The following is a 20430-nucleotide window of genomic DNA, read 5'->3' on the forward strand; positions in this document are numbered from 1 at the left end:
GATAACTAATGATAAGGCGTTCCTATGCCCCTCAAATATAAGTCTAATCACAAATGCATACCCAAACTCAAGAATTATGGCAGGGAAAACCACAATATGTGGCTTTAATAAAGGAAGACACCCTAAGAGAAACTTTCTCATCTGAATTGCTATGCTACTTTATACCGTATTTCAAGAGTACTCCCAAGTGGTTATATCTATTGTGTAGCCAGAATGATTTTCCAGGAAGAATTTAGGTTAAGTATCTAAGGATACCTCAAATTATGGCATTTATATGTTAAAATTATAAATTAATATAATAGTAAATTGTAATATAGCACACATAAAACCAAAACTACAAATAGAATATACTGATTATCAATTTCTAACCACCAAGGACTCTAGTCAATGGAAAATGTTTGTTGAAAGTCTAATTTGATCTCAAATAAGAAGCTTTTTAACTTAAAAGCCAAATACCCTGCATTGTGCAATTATATTTCTTAACCTTCTGACCCTGGTACATTGGTTTGAATTCCAAAAGTGAACTTACACTTGTAACTTGAGAAAGAAAAATCCAGTCTACAAGAGAACAGGCTACTTGGGATTCACCATAGGACACAAGAGTGTGACCTCATGAGATCTGTCCTCCTTTTTCTGTGTTGACAAACTGTGGCCTGACTCCAGCTGTCTGACCTTCTGTTAAGTTAGAGGTATGACCATATACACAAGTCCTTTCCTGCAGAGTGTGAGTGGAAGTGATATGTCCCCAATCGTCTCTCTAGGGCTATAACCTCAGCATAGTAACCATGTGATCCATCTCCATCAAGCACAATGCTACAGAAGATGGCAGAGAAGCAAAATGGAAGAACCTGGATCCCTCAACGACTGTGAAGAACAGAGTCCACAACATCCTGGAACACCTGGAACAGCTACCCTGTTACAGGCTAGAGAAATTAACATCTATCTCCACTGTATTTCTCAAGTGTCTGCTGTAGGTAGCTGTTTCGTCCTTTCCTAAGTCATGCAAGTTATAAATTTGCTATTGAATTAAAAACAGAGGCCTAAGAACAATCTATGGCTTAAATATCACCCAAGAATGACATTTCACAAAAAACTGCAATAGTTACTTCTACTCTCTGAGCAGCATATTTACATATTATTTCATGTAATTATGTTCCACCCCTAGGTATTGTAGGTATTGTTCCCACTTTACAGAGAAGAAAATGAACTCTAAGAAAGTGGTTTCCTTGATAAAGAAACAGCCAGGGGTTACAGATTCAAGATCAAAAACATCATGCCCACCTAGAGCAGGGGTTGGCACTCGATGCCCACAGCTCACTTAATTCAGTTACTGTTGAAAGCTGCTTTTGCACTACAAGGCTGAGCTGAATTGCTAGGACTGAAACCATAGACTGTAAAAATATTTACCATTTGGCCCTTTACAGAAAAAGCCTACTGATTTTGCTCTAGAGCCTTTGGACATGAGACTTGGCTGAACTGAACCACATTCCATAATGTAGTGTCCCTCCCCAAGCAATCTACATTCCCATCCAGAGCTCAGCTTCTCCTTGCTCTTCAGCTCCCTGATGCCAAGCCACCATGCTTGAGTGGTCGTGACTCCCTGACACCAAAACACCTTGTGGCATCTGTAGTGCTATGCCTCTGGCTTCCTACTTTTCCAATTCTAATAGAACATCTTACTTTAAAAAGTAATTTCAGATTTCAAAAGTTCTAGAGATTAGTCTAACAACAATGTAATGCACTTAATACTACTGAACTGTGCACTTAAAAGTGGTTAAGAATGGGGCCCGTGAATGTAATCCCTGCAACTTGGGAGACTAAGGCAGGAGGATTGCAAATTTGAGGCCATTCACAGCATATTAATAAGACCCCAAGCAACTTAGCAAGATCCTATCTCAAAATTTAAAAAAAAAAATTTAAAAGAAGGGCTGGGGCTGTAGCTCAGTGGTAAAGCACCCCTGGCCTCAATCCTGTACCACAAAACAAATAAACAAAATATGTGGTTAAGATGGCAAATATTTCATTACATGTATGTTACGGTTTGGATATGAAGTGTTTCCCCAAAAGCTCCTATATTAATGCAGGAGGTGAAATGATTAGATTATGACAGGCGTGATCTGGTCGCCGGATTAATCAATTCGGTGGACTAATAATTTGGATGGACTAACTGGATGGCAACTGTAGGCAAGCAGGAGGTGGCTGGAGGAAGTGGAACAGTGGAGGTGTGTCTTGAGATTTGAATTTTGTTCCTGGTTCCTTGTTCACACTCTGCTTCCTGGCTGTCACATCTTGAGCAGCTTCCACCACGCCTTTCTGCAATGATGTTCTGCTTTAATTTGGAGTTGGCTGACCATGAACTGAACCTCTGAAACTGTGAGCCAAATAACTTTTCCTCCTCTAAGTTGTTGAGGGATATTCTAGTCACAGCAATGAAAAGCTGATAAATATATAGTGTGTGTACATGTATATATACTTGAGTGGGGAGGGTACTGGGAACTGAACCCTTGAGAGGCTAGGCAAGCACTGAGCTATATTATATCCCCAGGTCTTTTATTTGAGATAGGGTCTTGCTAAGTTGCCCAGGCTGGCCTCAAACTTGTGATCCTCCTGCCTCAGTTTCCCAAATAGCTAGAATTACAGGTGTACACTAATACACCAAGCTACTGTGTATATTTTACCACAATTAAAAATAAAAATTTTAAAAGGTCATTTAAAATTAAAGTTTTATGCTAGTCCTCTAAAAATTAAGTACATTTTATTCAAGTTAAATGAAAACCCTGGAAGTAACACTAGAAACAGAAAAAATGATGCATGAAGTTCTGCGTGGCCTTACTCTGTGGTATACATTCATCCTACTTTGGTCTTGTGCATAAAAGGCAGTTTGGAGAAACTAAAAACAGACATCACTCCCTAAAATAGAACCCTCGAAGACCACAAACAGCCCCAGTTCATTTCATCCCTGTGTCTAACCAGCATTACAGCTGTACCAGCATATATGAGAGTAACAAAGCTTTAGAAGCATCATTCTATATAAGGTACAAGAAATAGAAAATCCTTTCATACAATTCAATTTGTACAACAGATATTTTGTGAATACCCACCAGTTAAATAAAGTTAGGAGATACCCTATGATAGCACAAAATAAGTATATATTTTTTAAATTCCTTATACTCATGAACACTGAGGCACCAAGATGACAATGTAGGCTGAATAAGACAAAAGTCACTATATGTAGTCATTTCATGAATCAGTTTACTTCTAGGAATCACTTTTAAAATTTTTGTTCTTATGAGTTTCAAAGTAGAACGTAAGAGAAGTCTTTATACAAAAACACTAGCTATAAACAAAGTCACTTGGGTGTGTGGTCCCACCAGACATAATATGACTGTAAATACAATGCAGAGCCTGAACAGCTGGCACCTGCTTTGCTTCTCATAGGCTGTGTGTCCCTAAGCAAGTCTCTTGACCAAGCTTGTCTCAATTCAGGCTAAGCAAAGATTACAATTTAGGGTGAATTATTAATTTGAGTAAGATTAAGAGGACTGTTTCAAGATAGCTCAAAGGCTGTTCTGAAGTAGGATGGAAACAGGCTTTGATAAGAACACCTGGCTGCCCCACCCCATTCTAGCTAGGTCTGATGCTATGGCAGCACTGTGGCTGGGCCAGCAGGTTCTCCCCAGCTGTACATGCCACATCAGCCTCCCTGTGTAAATCCTTTCTCCAAGACTCAGTCTTTCCCTGACTCAGTAGGGTCTGGGCATCTTCTGTCATACAATACCCTATACTCCCTGCCTTTCCAGGGTGTGCCAATAGGGATATAAAGAGGAAGAAGGGGATGAAGGAGATGAAGACGGGCAGATCAAATTCCTGTGACTGTTCTTACAGATTCTCCACAAGAGTCACATAGCAGCAGCATCTGGGATGCTGACGCAAATTCCCAGCAAAAACCTACTATATTCTCTGTATAACAAGGCCCGTATTTGGAGAAAGAGTCATCTATTCCTACCCTGTTTCCCAACTTTCCATGAATATCAACATGAAGGTGCTATGGCAGGAGGTACCATCTCAAATCTTATGGACCAAGGTGGAGGTCAAAAGAGTAGAATAGAAAGGATACATAAGCCAGGTGCAGTGGGACACACCTATAGCCCCAGCTACTCAGGAAGCTGAGGCAGTATGACTACTTGAGCCCAGAAGTTTGGGACCAGCCCAGACAACATAGCAAGACCCCACCAAAAAAAAAAAAGGGGAGGGGGAAGGGGGAGGGAGAGAGAGAGAGAGAGAGAGAGAGAGAGAGAGAGAGAGAGAGAGAGAGAGAGAGACATTAAGAACAGGAAGCAAGTTGGTGGGCAGCAGCCCTGGTCTAACTCCTTTGTGTCTTTTTGCAGCTAATCTGATTAACTTGGTGGATGGACAAGTGGGGGAGCTCTCTTCCTGTAGGCTTCTGGGCAGGTGAAGAAGGTAGACAGGAACGCACTAAGTCAGATGAACTAAATTTTAGCAAGGGGTGCAGCTGTGAGTCACTAGATGGATAGATGACAAGAGGTTAGGAAAACCAGCAGCAGGGAAGAAATGCAGACAGGCGTTCTCTGGCAGCTTTGGTGGCCGTAGCTGGCAGGGGCTGACCCTCTCTTTTTATTCCAGCTGATGTATTCTTAGAGAAGCGAGACCAATCAGATGGAAAATAAGAGAAGTAAGACTATCACCTGCTGCCTTTCCTGAACTATGCCCAAGAGAGATTTTGAGCCTGCCTCTATGCCCTCCCAGTGGCAGACCAGGAGGAGTCAGAGAAATGTCAAGCCAGCAGCCAGCCAGAGGAGGAAAACCCTCAGGCCTCCAGATACACTTCAGCTTTCAACCTGAGCTCACATAATGAGCAGAGAGTGCAAGCTGTGAGCTTCAGCAACTTTAGAGGTGGCTGATGCTGTACCAGAATCCTACCCACTGCTCCAAGGAGGGAAGAGGCAGCAGGATGTGAGAGTCAGAATGAGGCTGATGTAGAGACTGAGAGCATCTCTGATCACTGATGGTACACACTGGTGTGAATGGGAAATGGTTCCAACTTAGACTTGGTGTGTGTGTGTGTGTGTGTGTGTGTGTGTTTTACCTTAAGGAAGTTCATTTAGGCCAGGTGTGGTGGTGCACATCTGTAATCCCAGGGGCTAGGAGGCTGAGGCAGGAGGATTACAAGTTCAAAGCCAGCCTCAGCAAAAGCAAGGTGCTAAGCAACTCAGTGAGATCCTGTCTCTAAATAAAATACAAAAAAGAGTTGGGGATGTAACTCAGTAGTTAAATTCCCCTGGGTTCAATCCCCAGTACCAAAAAAAAAAAAAAAAAGGTTCATTTATAAATAGTAGTTTGTTATGTTTAGGGATTTGGGAGGAGTTAAGATTTGTAGTTAAGACTACAGGATAAAGACTATAAATTGAGGATGAATAATTTAATAGGTTGAAAAAAAGTAGTGGTGAGGCAAATTGTTGCATTTAAATTATCAAAAACCAATTTTGGGGGAAATGCCATGGTATCTGGGCTTTATATGAATGTAGACTTTGATTCCCTATATATCCTTAAATTAAATTCTAAATTAATACATAGACATATTTATGGAGTATCATGTGATTTTTTTAAAATAAGTACGCACTGTATTTTTAAATCAGATTAAATGTATCTATCTCCTCAAATATTTTGCTTCTTTATGGTAAATACATTCAAAGTCCTTTCTTCTAGCTTTGAGATTCTGTACATTTAAAAATTCATTATCACTACTATAGAAGGTCACTTATTTCTTGAATAAAATTACTAGGACTGCATTAGTCCTTTTTTGGGGGGTGTGTGTAATGTAACAAAATACTCAATCCTGGGTACTTATAAAGTTTATTTAGCTCACAGGTTTGGAGTTTAAAAGACCAAACATCATAGCACTGGCTCTATCAAGGGCCCATTATTGCATACCTCATGGTAGGTGACAACACATGGAAGGAGTGCATTCAAGAGTGGGAACAAAATCACACTGTGAGACAGGAAGCCAGGGCAGAGGAAGAGCCCCATCTTGGAGCCTCCCAATAGGCCCCATCATCTCTCAATGCTACCACACTGGGGACAAAAAGCTTACAATGTATGACATACTTAAACCATATTCAAGCCACAGCAAGCACTTGTTAGCATATAAAAATTAAGAATATGTGACAACTGGATTCAGTAACAGCATTTTTAAGTAAACAAAACAAGATAACTACAGATCAATCTTATTAATGATTGTTAACCCCCCAAACCGAGGTGTTTTGTTTGTTTGTTTTGGTACCAGGGATTGAACACAAGGGTATTTAATCGATCTTTAAAGTAGAATGTGCTGGGTTCCAGATGCCAAAAGGCCCCAAATAAGAGGAAAGTGTGCACAGAATATATAACAGCTGAATACGCATCCAGGACACACTCAGCAGACTCTGTCCCCAATCTCAACAGCCACATCCTTTTCCCTTTGAGCCATCCAGTTCAAAAGTTGAGAAGACACACTGACTGCATGGATGAAATAGGACAAGAGAGACACTATTCAACTTCAATATATTGGCTTCTCAGGTCACTTCTAAAGAAAGCAATTACCAAAAGCCCAAGTATAAAGCTGCTCAATATAAAAACTGCCATCTAGTAGAGTTGTAAATACACAGCATTTGACAAATACCACAGTAATTAATTCAGGTAAAAACCACCAATGGATGCTAAAATTAGTGGATGATGGTTAGAGGAGAAATCGGATATCTCAAGGTCTCAAAGAATTGGTCTTTAAGATGTTTATTAATTACAAAGATAAAAAAACAGTTGTCTTAAGACCACCTGGCAAGTGATCAGGATTAACACTACCCATACAGACATCACAGAAACCATTCACTCCTGATGTGATGTACTGAGAAGGACATAATGTCACTTGACCTGAGGGAAACTGAGACAGAGATAAATGTAAACTGAGGGACATTCTGCAAAATAACTCAAGGTCACAGACAGCAAAAACAAGGACAGGGTTTAAAATATTTAAGAGACACACCAAGGCTGCATGGGATCCTGAACTGCACCTGGAAAACTTGGAGGTTTTTTTGGTTTTTTTTTTTGTTTTTTTTTTTTACTATGAAAGACATTATTGAGATAACTGATGAAGTATGACTAATATCTGTTACAATTATATTAATGTTTACTTTCTGATTTTGATTACTGCACTGTTTATATAAGTGAAGGTCTTCATTCTTATGAAAACATACTGAAGCTGGGCACGCTGGTGCACGTAATTCCAGCAGTCAGGAGGCAGAGGCAGGAGTATTACAAGTTCAAAGATAGTCTCTGTAACTGAGTGAAACCCTGTCTCTAAATAAATAAAAGGCTGGGATGTAGCTCAGTGGCTAAGCACTCCTGAGTTCAATCCCTGGTGTCAAAAAAAAAAAAAAAAAGAGGAAGCAAGCAAGCACACTAAACACATGATTAAGTATTCAAGGGCAAAAACAAGCATTATACCTAAAACTTACACTCACACGTTCAGGGAAAAAAAAAAAAAAAGCATACAGAGAAAAGGATAAACCCAATGTGGTGTCGACAATCAAGACATCTGGATGAAGAATTTAGGGGAATTATTTTCTGTTATTTAAAATTTTGAAATAATTTTACTTAATTATCAAAAGAGAGGCTAGTTAAAAATGATCATCTGGAGAAGTTGCAAATACTGTCATTAGGAAAACATCACAGTATAAAGTTTTTTTATAATATTACATATTCCATCCACCAGCAAATCATGAAATTATAGTAAGAGACTTCTTAAAAGCGCTTAGACTATTCAAAGAGATTTTCAGAAATATAAAAAGGTTGTTTTTTTTAAATCTTTAATCTGTTTTATTAAAGCTTAAAGCTTCAATATTTTGTCTTTTGGATTTTTCTTTCTCTTTTTTTTTTTTTAAACATAATCATCATGGTAATACCTCATTATATGCTTTGAGGTTTCCTGGACAAAAGCCTGTTACTATTTCTGACCCTAATTCATCCTTTTTGCTGGCTGTGCTGTGGGCATAACATCAGTTTATTATAACCAATAATTTACAGTGCCTCCTAGTTGCTAAATCACCACTATATGCATAGATGATTCAGAGGGAAAAAAAAAAACAAACTAGTATATACACTAAAACCAACCTACTCAACAGTTATTTAAGAAAAAACTTGGTCCTTAATTTTCCCTCTAATATAAACACGATACTTATTAATCTGCATAGATTATACAAAGCTTCCCAAACAAGGAGAAAAAAATACACAGCTCTAATAAACTTATATAGCTACTTGTTGAAAAGAGTCATACTCAAAATTGAAGGGTCCTGTGATAAAAAAAACTAAAAGAGTCTAACATTTTTGTCCATGACTATCATCATTAGCATTCTAACATCTGAACATGCAAATACAACACTTGTTCTGCTCTAGGTGAAAATTTTAATTTTGGAAAGAGTCTAATAATTTGTTCTACCTCCCATGCTCTTAATATGGTATTATTTTAAGCTCCATGCTTAAAATAATAATAGTTATTTTTTATGTATATCACATAATATTTGCACTCCTAAATGAAAAGTTTCATTTCAATCACAAACCCACATCTGTCCCCTTTCTCTCTCCCTGGGGCAGCCTCAGAGCTAAGAAGGATGATTTAGGAAATGGGATAGAGGTCACACAGACAAGATGTGAGATTAGACAGATAAGAAACAGAGAACATGTCTCTAATCAGCAGGAGAACCAATTTTCAGGTTTGTTTCTCAAGAGGCACATGATCCATGTGCTGAGACCCAAGGTAGAGGACAGGATGCCTCACAATGCTGCAGGAGCACTTCCTCCTCAGCTGGTATAGCAGCCAGCAGGACTGCTGGAGATGGTCTGCTACACGAGATGGTCACAACAAGGCTGTTTCCTTTGCAAATGCTCTGGAAAGAAGCATTATGTAAGATGACAGCATACAAATAACACTTCAGAAAACAAATGAACACTCATCAAATTATGCACTGAAAGAATATGGTGTTTTATGGAAAATCAGTAAACTATGGAATCTAAGAAGCTAGAAAAGGCATCATGAATAAACTGGCTAAAGAAAAGAAGCAAACCAGACTTTATCAATTTGTGAGAGAACATGTCATTTCCTCGGTTTTTTCTTTTTTTTTCCTCCTACACAGGCGTATTCCCTGATAGCAGAAAGTGAATATTCCCATGGCTTAGGTCATAGTCTAAAGCAGCCCTCCAATAAATATTAAGGTTATTGTTTTCAATCTTAAAAATTCACATAAATCTGCATAATATTCTATGATATCCATGTTTATTTCATTATAAACATTACCCTGGCTCCCCCAAACGTCAGGTAAAATTAACATTCTAAGAACTTGGGCCATGTTTATCCCTGCTACCTACTTGACTCTATACTGGCATAGCTGCATACTCTCTGGAGAAACATGGTTCCAAATTAAAATTTTATTTAAGAGAAACCAAAGTAAACCACACCATACCACACCAAACCGAAAGAAACAAATAATATTTGAAGGGGAAAATATTAACAAGATATCTGAAACAACATTTTTTTTTTTTTGGTAGTGCTGGGGATTGAACCCATGGCCTTGTGCATGCAAGGCAAGCACTCCACCAACTGAGCTATATCTCCAGCCCTGAAACAAATATTATCTAACATATTTCTCAGAAAAAGTCCACTCCTGATAAATGTATTTTATATTAACACAGCATATACAATCAAAACAAAAAAAGTAAGAAAGAAATCACTACCTAAAATGGGAATAAAAGGCTTGTCTTCTATACTACATTTTTGGAAATAAAAAAAAAAATCTTTGGCTGAAAGAACAGGAAAGAGTCACATCCATACAAACCTTCAGAATGGTAAGAATTAGTATCATCAAATGCTCCTCAGCTTAGCCTAACAACAATAGTATTTTAAAAATCACTCATTTGAATTTTCAGAATACAGCTCATGATACCAGCTGGCTAGCTACAATAATAGAGCACTTCACAAAGTATATTTTCCTTAAAAACCTAGTAATCTTTATCACGTTCCTCATACGTGTTAATTTGTCAAACATTAAATGCCTCATATAGTAACCTCAAAGAGGAATACCGAAATGATCAAGACAAGACCCAATCTACTAGGAAAAAGACAAAGCTGAATGTCTGGCACAGAGAAATAAATACCCAAGAAAACAGATCTTCAAAGAATACAATATCAAAATAGAATTTTTTTATTTGGTGAAATTTCCTTACAAGTGTTCAAAAAACTCTTAATATAAGGGCTACAGTGACATGTGCCAGAGTCAGGTATCACCTGGAATTAGGTAACTGAAATTAAAAGCCTATTTCAAGAGGCGGGAGATGTATTTCAGTGGTTAGCATGCGCTTAGCATCAAGGCTCTGGATTTGATCTCCAACGTGTGCATGCACACACACACACAAACACACAAGCCTATTTTAAGACAGATGTAGGCTTTTTGCCCAACCAACCCCAACTTTTCTGAAGTAAAAAGACATTTGTGACCTGGGATTGTGGCTCAGTGACAGAGTGCTTGCCTTGCAAGTATGAGACACTGGGGTCAATCCTCAGCACATATAAAAATAAATAAATAAAATAAAGGTATTGTGTCCATCTACAACTTAAAAAAAAAAAAGGAGAGAAAGAAAAAAACAAAACACTTGTGGGCTGCTAAGGCAAGAGGACAGTAAGTTTGAGGCCAGCCTGCAGCAATTTAATATAATAAGGGAGACCTGGAATATAGCTCAGTGGTAAAGTGCTCCTGGGCTCAATCCCCAATACGAAAAACAAAACAAGACCAAAAAAACCCTCAAAAGGCACTCCTGGGATCAAGCAAGGCTAAGGGAGACAGGCACAAAAGCCCAGCAGTGGGTGTCAGAGCCCAGACTGAGAAAGGGTCCTATGCATGCTGGGAGTGGCAGTGCTGGTTGAGTGGTAAGGACAAGACGGCACCATCGGAAGAAATGTGGCACCAACAGGAGATTGCACACATACAGCACAAATTGATGCACTAAGTAAATCTCCCAGGATGATGAGAGCTGGTTTTCTCAACTGTCTAAGAAAGGAATTACAACATGGAAAGAAAGAATAAAGAACCTTTTGGTGGTGAAATGGAATTTGGGATATTAGTGTGAAATTATGGAGATACACACATACTTTTCCTAGTTCAATCCACTTAAGAGGCCTACAAACAGCAACAACCCAACAGAAGTGAACAGACTTAGGGCCAGATTTTGTCTTCTAAATATTTTCTACTATAAGGAACAAGGGTCTTAGAGAAATTAGGACAGGAAAACCTAAGAGTATGGAACATCTTACTGTACCAGAAAGCAAGAAATTTTGCTCAGATAATATAGAAACGTATCCAAAAAACACAGAACCCTCACAAAAGGACTGGACAAATCTGGGATAATTAAATAAGAAAATACAATAAAAGTAAGAGATTATAACCCATTAAACAAAATAGGAATGCAAGAGTCTATATTCATACAAACACATACATGAATAAATAAATGGGAAGAGGAATAAACTTTACTTACAGCTAATAACAGTAGAAGCAATGGCAGGATTATAAAATCACCAGTTGGCAAACATCACAATATTAATTTATTCAGTCAAGAAACATCAATGGATGCTAAAACATAGGTGTGAGTTTGAAGAACAGGATATTTATATAGCCTTAAAGCAGCTCTCCACAAGTGTGCTTACTAATTATAAGAAAGAAAGTAACTTTGCAATGGAGAAGCCTGGCAGATACCACCATAGTGAAACAAAGAAAAATCATGAACTGCTAAAATTCAAGGAGAAGACAGTGTCACTTCTGTAATATTTCTGCTAAAATGCATACTATATATATCAATTCAGAAGAAAACAATTTTAAAAATCCAAACTAATTAACATTCCACTGGTCTGTAGTCTTCAAAAGTGTCAATATCATAAAACTCAAGTCTGAGGACATATTTCATATTTAAAGTGAATAAAGAGACATAAACACAGCATTTAAAAATCCATTCATTTTAATAACATTTCAACTTATATATAGATTTGTAGAAAAATAATAAAGAGATATCTCGCTGTATTCCACAGACTTTTTCTATTTTAAATAAAAAGAGTTGAGTTTAGACTGGAATTATACACATTCAGTGTTTCATTGGGGTGGGGAGGACTGTTAAACAAAAATAACAAATACAAGGTCAGTAGCTAAGCAACAATAAGACATGTTTACGTGTAGTAAACAAAGAAGAAAAGGCAGTAAAAATGAATCTTTCTATACTTACTTTATTTAATTTCCAGCATAGGTCATAATCAAATCAGTAACTGCTCCAATTGCTAAGTATTATCTCAGAACACACACTAGGGGCTCTCTTCAGTTTATTGGTGGGAGAGGACAGATATGGGAATAACATTATCAGTGTAAAAACAAATCTACTGGCATGTAATTCATCTGCCCTGAAGGACAATTTAAACAGCAATTTCAACAAAGTATAAAAGTACCTTAAACTTTGCAATGAAAAACCCTTTAAGGTTAGTCTTACAAGTTAGTACTGTCAAAATACTCTCAAAGTACTTGTCTTTATCTAACATCATTATTTCTCTTCCCACCTACAGGCTAACCCTCATAAACTTTTGAGTGCTGGGCTGGGGTTGTGACTCTGTGGTAGAGCACTTGTCTAGCATGCATGAGGCACTGGGTTTGATCCTCAGCACCACATATAAAACAAAGTTATCATGTCCATCTACAACTAAAAAAAAATTATTGTAATTAAATGACTGCAAAGGGCTGGGGTGTAGCCCTTAGCACATGCTAAGCATGTGTGATGCCCTGGATACCAATCCCCAGTCACCCCCGCCCCCCCCCCCCACAGACAACAGAGGAGGAGGAAAATGGAGAAGGAGAGGAAAACTGTGTCTTTAGAATACAAATGAACCAGAAATAGACCAACTCATAAAGATGAGGCAAGTTTGAAACAGCTCAGTCCCTGTTGGGCGTAAGATAACCTGTTCTTATGTTCATTGTCAAAAGCAAATTAATGTTCTCATTGGAGAACCCTAATCATATCCGGGGACTTGCAATGTTTTACACACAATGTTTGCAATTGAGTCAAAAGTTACTAGTCATGGCAAACGGACTTGGGAGTCTCAGGTTTAAACATGGTCATGTTTCTCCAGTCATGGCAAACGGACTTGGGAGTCTCAGGTTTAAACATGGTCATGTTTCTCCAGTATTCTCTCAATGAGCAAGGAGATTGGGTCTACACGATGAAGAAATTTGACCCTACGGGACAACAGACCTGCTCGGCGTCTCCCCGAGACACCGAATCACCTCAAGAAACGGTTCAAGGTGCTCATGACCCAGCAACGGCGCCCTGTTCTCTGAGGGTCCTTTAAATTTCATGTTTCATCTGTCACCTGCTCGGTTTTGGAGAATCCATAACCAAATGCATCAATCTGTGAGCCATGAAGCTTTCTTACCACCCATGCCCTTTGGAATCCAGTCTCCTCTGATTGCCTTTGATCATGCTTGTATGAGGCCATCAGGGTGGCATCCTCTTTAAAGGGAACACGTTTTTCATATTTTGAATTATTGCCACGTTATTAAAGATAAAATGATTTGAAAAAAAAAGTTATTAGTCATGCCAGTATTAGACCCACAAATGACTGAAAACTGGGATGGAGAGGGCAAATACAAGAAATCCATACTTACAACATATAGACTTTAATATCAAGTGATTAATATGTTCAAGAAATAGGTGACAAAGTGGGGAATTTCAGCAGAGAACATTAAGCTACTAAAAACAACAAATGGAAAACCCCAAACTAAAATATTCTGATAAAATACAAATAAAACATAATAGGTTTAATGGCAAACTACAACTGAAAAGAATATAAATATGATCTCAAGGAAAAATACCTTAAACCAATAGTAAAGTCTAGGTAATAAAAGGTATATTGAAATACTTAGAGGAAACATGTACCAATGGCTTCAATTTACCTTCAAATACATTTAAAAAATAAGATGGATAGACATACACATAATAAAGGAAGTATAATAAAACACAGAATCTAAGTGTGTATATACAAGCATTCACTAAAAAGTATTTCAGCTTTGATGGAAATTTTGCAAAGATTTTTGAAAAAAAAAAGAAACTGAAATAAATTTTCCTAACAAAAACTGAATTCATCAACATCAGGACCTGCTTCACAGAAATTTGAAAGAGTTAATTCTTCTGAAAGGAAGAAAATAATCACAGATGGAAGATCAAAGATGCATGAAGGAATACAGAATAAGAGAAGGGTAACTATAAAGGTAAATCTAAACAGAAATTAACTGCATGAAACAGTAATAAAGATGTCTTGTAGGATAAACACACATGACAACAGCCCAAATGGTGGAAGGAGTAAAATGGAGTTGCAGAGTTCTAAAATCCTTGCATTTCCTGGAAAATGAGATTTACAGTCTTTAATAAGTCTAAACTGCATGACATCATCTGTACTAGTTAAACACTAAATAAATGGCAGAGAAGAAAAAACAAACACAAAAAAAGTAATCCAAAAGAAGGGAGGAAAAGAGATTTAGAAGAGGTGGACTAATAAAACACAAGTAGTAAAAATAGTATATTTAAACACATGTGTCAGTTATTATATTAAAAGTAAACAGACTGAATACTCTAAAACTATTCCTGCCAAGTATAGTGGCACATACCTATAATCCAAGGGGCTTGTGAGGCTGAAGCAGGAGGATCACAAGTTCAAAGACAGCTTGAGCAACTTAGCCAGGCCCTAAGTAACTTTAGCAAGACCCTGTCTGAAAATAAAAAATAAAAAGGGATGGGGATATGGCTCAGTAGAAAGTGCTTTCTTAGCATATGCAAGGCCCTGGGTTCAATCCCTAGTACTATGCAAAACAAAACTAAACCACACACACAAACAAAAACTACTCCCAAACTGAAAAAAACTACAAAATGTGCTGTCGAATACAAAATAGGTAAGCCCTAGGCTCATTACATTTACTCCATACAACAGCTCACATAAAAGATCTAAAGTGAAACAGTATAAATGATAACAGTGCCCTAGATTAAAGTCACTCAAACTATTCCAAAATACAACAGCAGGAGAAAATATGTCTCTGCCAGATCAGATCTTGAAGCAAGGCAAACTTCCATGCCAATAAATATTTATTAAGGGCTGGGGATGTGGCTCAAGCGGTAGCGCGCTCGCCTGGCATGCGTGCGGCCCAGGTTCGATCCTCAGTACCACATACAAACAAAGATGTTGTGTCCGCCGAGAACTGAAAAATAAATAAATAAATAAACAAATTTAAAAAAAATATTTATTAAGTTCCTACTGCAGTGGGCGATTTCCTAAGATTTGGTGTTTTAAAAAACACCAATGTGGTTAAAAAAGCAAAAATACTAATACTCAGAGGGAAGTGGCAATATAGCTGCACTCTTCATTTTCCCTCCAAAAACAACTAGCTCTTGAGATCGTAAACACATAGTCCAGGTATGACAAGTAGGTTTCCTTTGGGCCAGTCCTGAGTGACCAGGATCCATCACCTGCAGGGTTGGAGGCAACAGGTGGGGAGGGACTGTGAAACATGCTGGGTACACACATCAGGTGTGCACGATCAGCACTCATGACTCTACCTGCCTACCTCAGCCTCATCTTACTTCTACTGAAGATGCAGCAACTCCAGGTTAATGGACACAGTACAGCACATCTCACATCCCACTGCCCTCCCCCAGCATACACCAAACACCTACCTACCAGGGCCTGTGCAAAATTCAAGGACACTTATTTCACTATAGATTCTATCACAAAAGTACTTATATGCCCTTTTTGCAGGAAAGCAATGACTAAAGAAAGATGTCACCCCACAAGTTTTTTGCTTCCATCTGCCATCTTAAAAGAAAATAATTTTTTTTCAATTGGGTACATCCATATAATTTTAATAGATGTTTATAAGCTTTGACATATGAACGATATGTAAAGACATGAAAATACCAAGTATGTTATAGCCTATAAGTCAGCAATTAAAACCTTAAAAGTTTTCTAGAGCACACTATCAATGAGTTTACAATGCCAGAAAGATCAAACTTAGTTTGAAAGGCCACAAAAAATGAAGCATACAAAATTTACTAGAAACTAAGTTAGCTCTTCATGGAGTTGCCATGGCACAGAATCTTCTATGATTTAAAATATATAGAAAAGTAAATTCTCCCAAAGTTATTTTTTATAATCAAATAATTTTCATCTGTAAACAGACTTAAGCGTATTCTTATACCAGCAATCTCATTATATGCCTCTTTGTCACTGCCATTTGACCTTGGACCTTGTTTCTTGTCCCTTGTATATGACCTTGTACATGGTCACAGCACAGGGACCTCATCCTATATATGACCTTGGCCCGGTTTCTTCATTCCCTGGTATGTCTGTGCTGTACAGTCTTTCTCCACAAGGCTCTGAGCAGCAGTCGCCCCACACATGGACTTGTCCCTGCCACCCTGACTTGGGTTTCCTGCAAGACCCTGTTCCTAGGCCTGTTAGTACTTCTCACTGACATGATTAATTTGGTGTCTCTCTCCTGGGACAACTCCTTGGAAGTGGGATTCTTGTCTTACTCATCTTTGATCCTTCTTGACTACCTCGAATGTTTTTATTCTATATTTGTACTGTTTCTATTTTATGACAGTATAAATATATTCTCAAAAACATTCATTCTTTGCAAGAGTGCATTTAATTAAACCATCAATACTTTATTTTCCTATGAAGGGAAGGGATTGGGCTATGAAGTAAAAACAGTCCTTGCTGGGGCAAAATATCCAAATTAAAGCAAGGATAAAATAACATTCACAGGCTCTACTGCCTGACTGCCCTCAATTTAGTCGACTTTCACTAATTGCTTGGGCTCTTCTCAGAGGACCCCACCCTGCCACTTGAGCCTTTGAACCTCTTTCTCAACCTTCAAGCACCAGTTCAGACCTCGGATCCTCACCCTCCAGCCCAGGGGGGTCGTGCTCATATTGTCACAGATTGTGTACTTGTTTTCATGTGAGCACCACAGTTGTAACTAATGAAATAATCACCTTGCACAAGGACAAAATTCCAAAGGGCAGAGACCTGTGTATTATCCCCCTGGGTCTCCCAGTGAAGTACAGTGTAGGTACATAATTATTTGCTGGATGTTGATTTTGAAAAGCACTTAATGGCTTACAGAAATATATATATATGATTCACAAATATATATTTTATGTGTATATGACAAATACATACATGTTCTGTCTTTCTTAAATTCAACAATGGCAAGGATAGGTATGTTTACTCATCTTAGTGCTCTTGCCACACAGCACCATTATCACACAGTAGGCACTTAATAAAATTTATCTGCTGAAAACTCAAAGTGGATCAAGGAGCTAGGCACTGACCACAGACACTGTGCCTACTAGAAGAATAATTAAGCCCAAATTCCATCATGTTGGCTTAGAAAACAAATTCCTCAACAAGACTCCTAAAAGGCAAGAAGTAAAATCAAGAATCAATAAATGGGATGGCTTCAAACTAAAAAGCTTCTTCATAGCAAAAGAAACAATCCAGAACATGAAGAGAGAGCCTATAGAATGGGAGAAAATCTTTGCCACCTGCACCTCAGATAGGGCATTAACTTCCAACATATATAGAACTCAAAAAACTTAACACCAAAAAACAAATAACCCAGTCAACAAATGAACAATGAAACTGAACAGACACTTCACAGAAGGAGAAATATGAATGGTCAACAAATATGAAAAAATGTTCAACATCACTAGCAATTACAGAAATGCAAATTAAAACTAAGATTTCATCTCACTCCAGTCAGAATGGCAGCTATTATGAAGACAAACAACAATAAGTGTTGGCGAGGATGTGGGGAAAAAGGTACACTCATACATTGTTGGTGGCACTCCAAACTGGTGCAGCCAATATGGAAAGCAATATGGAGACTCCTCAAAAAACTAGGAATGGAACCAGCATTTGACCTAGTTATACCACTCTTCGGCATATACCCAAAGGACTTAAAATCAGCAGCTACAGTGACACAGCCACATCAATGTGTATAGCAGCTCAATTTATAATAGCTAAGTTATGGAACCAACCTAGGTGCCCTTCAACAAGTGAATGGATAAAGAAAATGTGGTACATATACACAATGGAATATTACTCAGCCATAAAGAAGAAAGAAATCATGGCATTTGCTGGTAAATGGATGGAGCTGGAGAATATCATGCTAAGTGAAATAAGCCAATCCCAAAGAACCAAAGGCCAAATGTTCTCTCTGATATGCAGATGCTTACAAGAGGTGGTGGTGGGGAGGTCACCAGATTGGACAAGGGGAAGTGGGGGAAAGGGAATGGGAAAGAAAGTAGAATGAATCAGACCTAACTATATGAATATACGACCAGTATAACTTCACGTCATATACAACTACAAAAGTGGGAAGTTACACTCCATGTATGTATGTCAATATACACTCTACTGTCATATATAACTAAAAAGAACAAATAATTTTTTCTAAATTTATCTAACAACAAATGAGTGAACGATTCATGTACATCTCTTCAAAATCCTTTTGGGTTGTTAATAATCATCTAGGTATTAAATATGGAATGCAATAATCTATTAGCTGTTTAGACTTGTCTTTAAAATATTTGCCATTAAGGATAAGCACTCTGTATTAATATTCTAGATGCCTAAGGCACATGAAAAACCATAAAAATAGAAAATTCAAACCAACCCCAAAGGTCAATCCAACAATTTTCCATATCCTCATAGAGTTAGGCAAAAAAAAAAAAAAATAATAGAAAGAGCCACTTGCCTGAATTAAAAACAGGAATACAGAATCAAATAAAAGCCCCTTAGGCTGGGTTTTTATGGGGCTCTAAAATCTCTTCCTAAAACAAAAAGTGCTGCTATGTAACTATTAAGATAGCTCAAATCCAAAACACTGACAAAGTCCCCTTCTGGAGAGTATGAAGACCAGCTGGAACTCTCATTCACTGCTACTAGGAATGTGCAACAGTATAGTCACATTGGGAGACAGCGTGGATCTCCAAGCTAAACAGCATCTTAGCTAAACTCCACAATTACATTCATGTATTTACCCAGTGATTTAAAAACACATCCACACAAAAACATGCATATAAATGTTTTTAAGAGCTTTATTCTAACTACCAAAACCTGGAAACAACCAAGATATCCTTCAACAGCTGAATACACAAACTATGGTACATGTCCATAACATGGAATATTATTCATCTATAAAAAAGAAATGAGATACCAAGCTACAAGAAGACATGGATGAATCTAAATGATAAGTGAAAGAAACCAGTCTGCATACTGTGTAGTTCTAATTATATGACATTCTAGAAAAGGCCAAACTATGGAAGAGTGGTTGCCATGGTCTTGGTAAGGGGTGGGGGGAGAGGAGCACTGAATAGTGAAGTGCAGAGACTTTCCAAACAGTGAAACTACTCTGTAGAAAAGTTAATGGAGCCAGGTGTGGTGGCAAATGCTTGTAATTCCAGTGGCTTGGGAGGCTGAGGCAGGAGGATCACAAGTTCAAAGCCAGCCAGAGAAATTTAGTGAGGCCCAGAGCAACTCAGCGAGACTCTTGTTTACAAATAAAATGTATTAAAAAAGGATTTGCAATGTGGCACAGTGGTTAATGTGGCTCAGTGGTTAAGCACCCATGGGTTCAATCCCCAGTACAAAAACAAAAGAATAAATTTACCAGTCAATATCTGATAATGCATTTGTCAAAACCCACAGAACTTTATAGTACAAAAGCAATTTCAATGTACACAAACATAAAAAATCATTTAGGAGGTCAAGGAATCCCAGGATAGAATGCAGACTGTGAAAAAACAACCTAAATGTATTATATACATATACAACACCTTCATTGAAGAGGGTGAAGGGAGAAGGTTGCTAAGTAACCTGGAAAATGAGTAGAGACTTCAAGATTAAAGGCAAATGAAACGGCACATAAGCACTACCACTGTAGTCTGGCTGGTGAAGTTGTTTCCCATAAGGATACATGATAAAATTCCAAAACCACAAAGAATGAATACTGGATTGAAGAATTAAGTAGATGGGTGGCAGATGGTGAAAGCCAGGCTTCTTACTGCTAGGGTGGGAAGTTGGCAATAAAGAAAAGGGAGGAAGCTAGAATGACCCACCTGGTAAAGATTAGAGTTGGAGAGCACAGTATGGATTCATCTTTTCACTAAAATAAATGCAGATGGTCATATACTATTATGATTTGGATATAAGTTGTCCCCAAAAAACTGCTGTGTTAATGCTGGAGGTAAATGATTAGATTATGAGAGCTATGACCTAGATGAATCCATTTGATG

At 37.9% G+C, this 20430-nt stretch overlaps 1 protein-coding gene and 1 pseudogene across 1 annotated transcript in view; one reads left to right on the forward strand and one right to left on the reverse strand.

The window, feature by feature from the left end:
• Positions 1-20430, reverse strand: part of Chsy1 (chondroitin sulfate synthase 1) — a 71260-nt gene that overhangs the window by 21074 nt on the left and 29756 nt on the right. The window lies entirely within an intron of this gene.
• LOC113187065 (H/ACA ribonucleoprotein complex subunit 3 pseudogene) lies at positions 13250-13415 on the forward strand (annotated as a pseudogene).

The sequence above is a fragment of the Urocitellus parryii genome, chromosome 6 (genome assembly GCF_045843805.1).
Source record: "Urocitellus parryii isolate mUroPar1 chromosome 6, mUroPar1.hap1, whole genome shotgun sequence".
Taxonomy (NCBI): domain Eukaryota; kingdom Metazoa; phylum Chordata; class Mammalia; order Rodentia; family Sciuridae; genus Urocitellus; species Urocitellus parryii.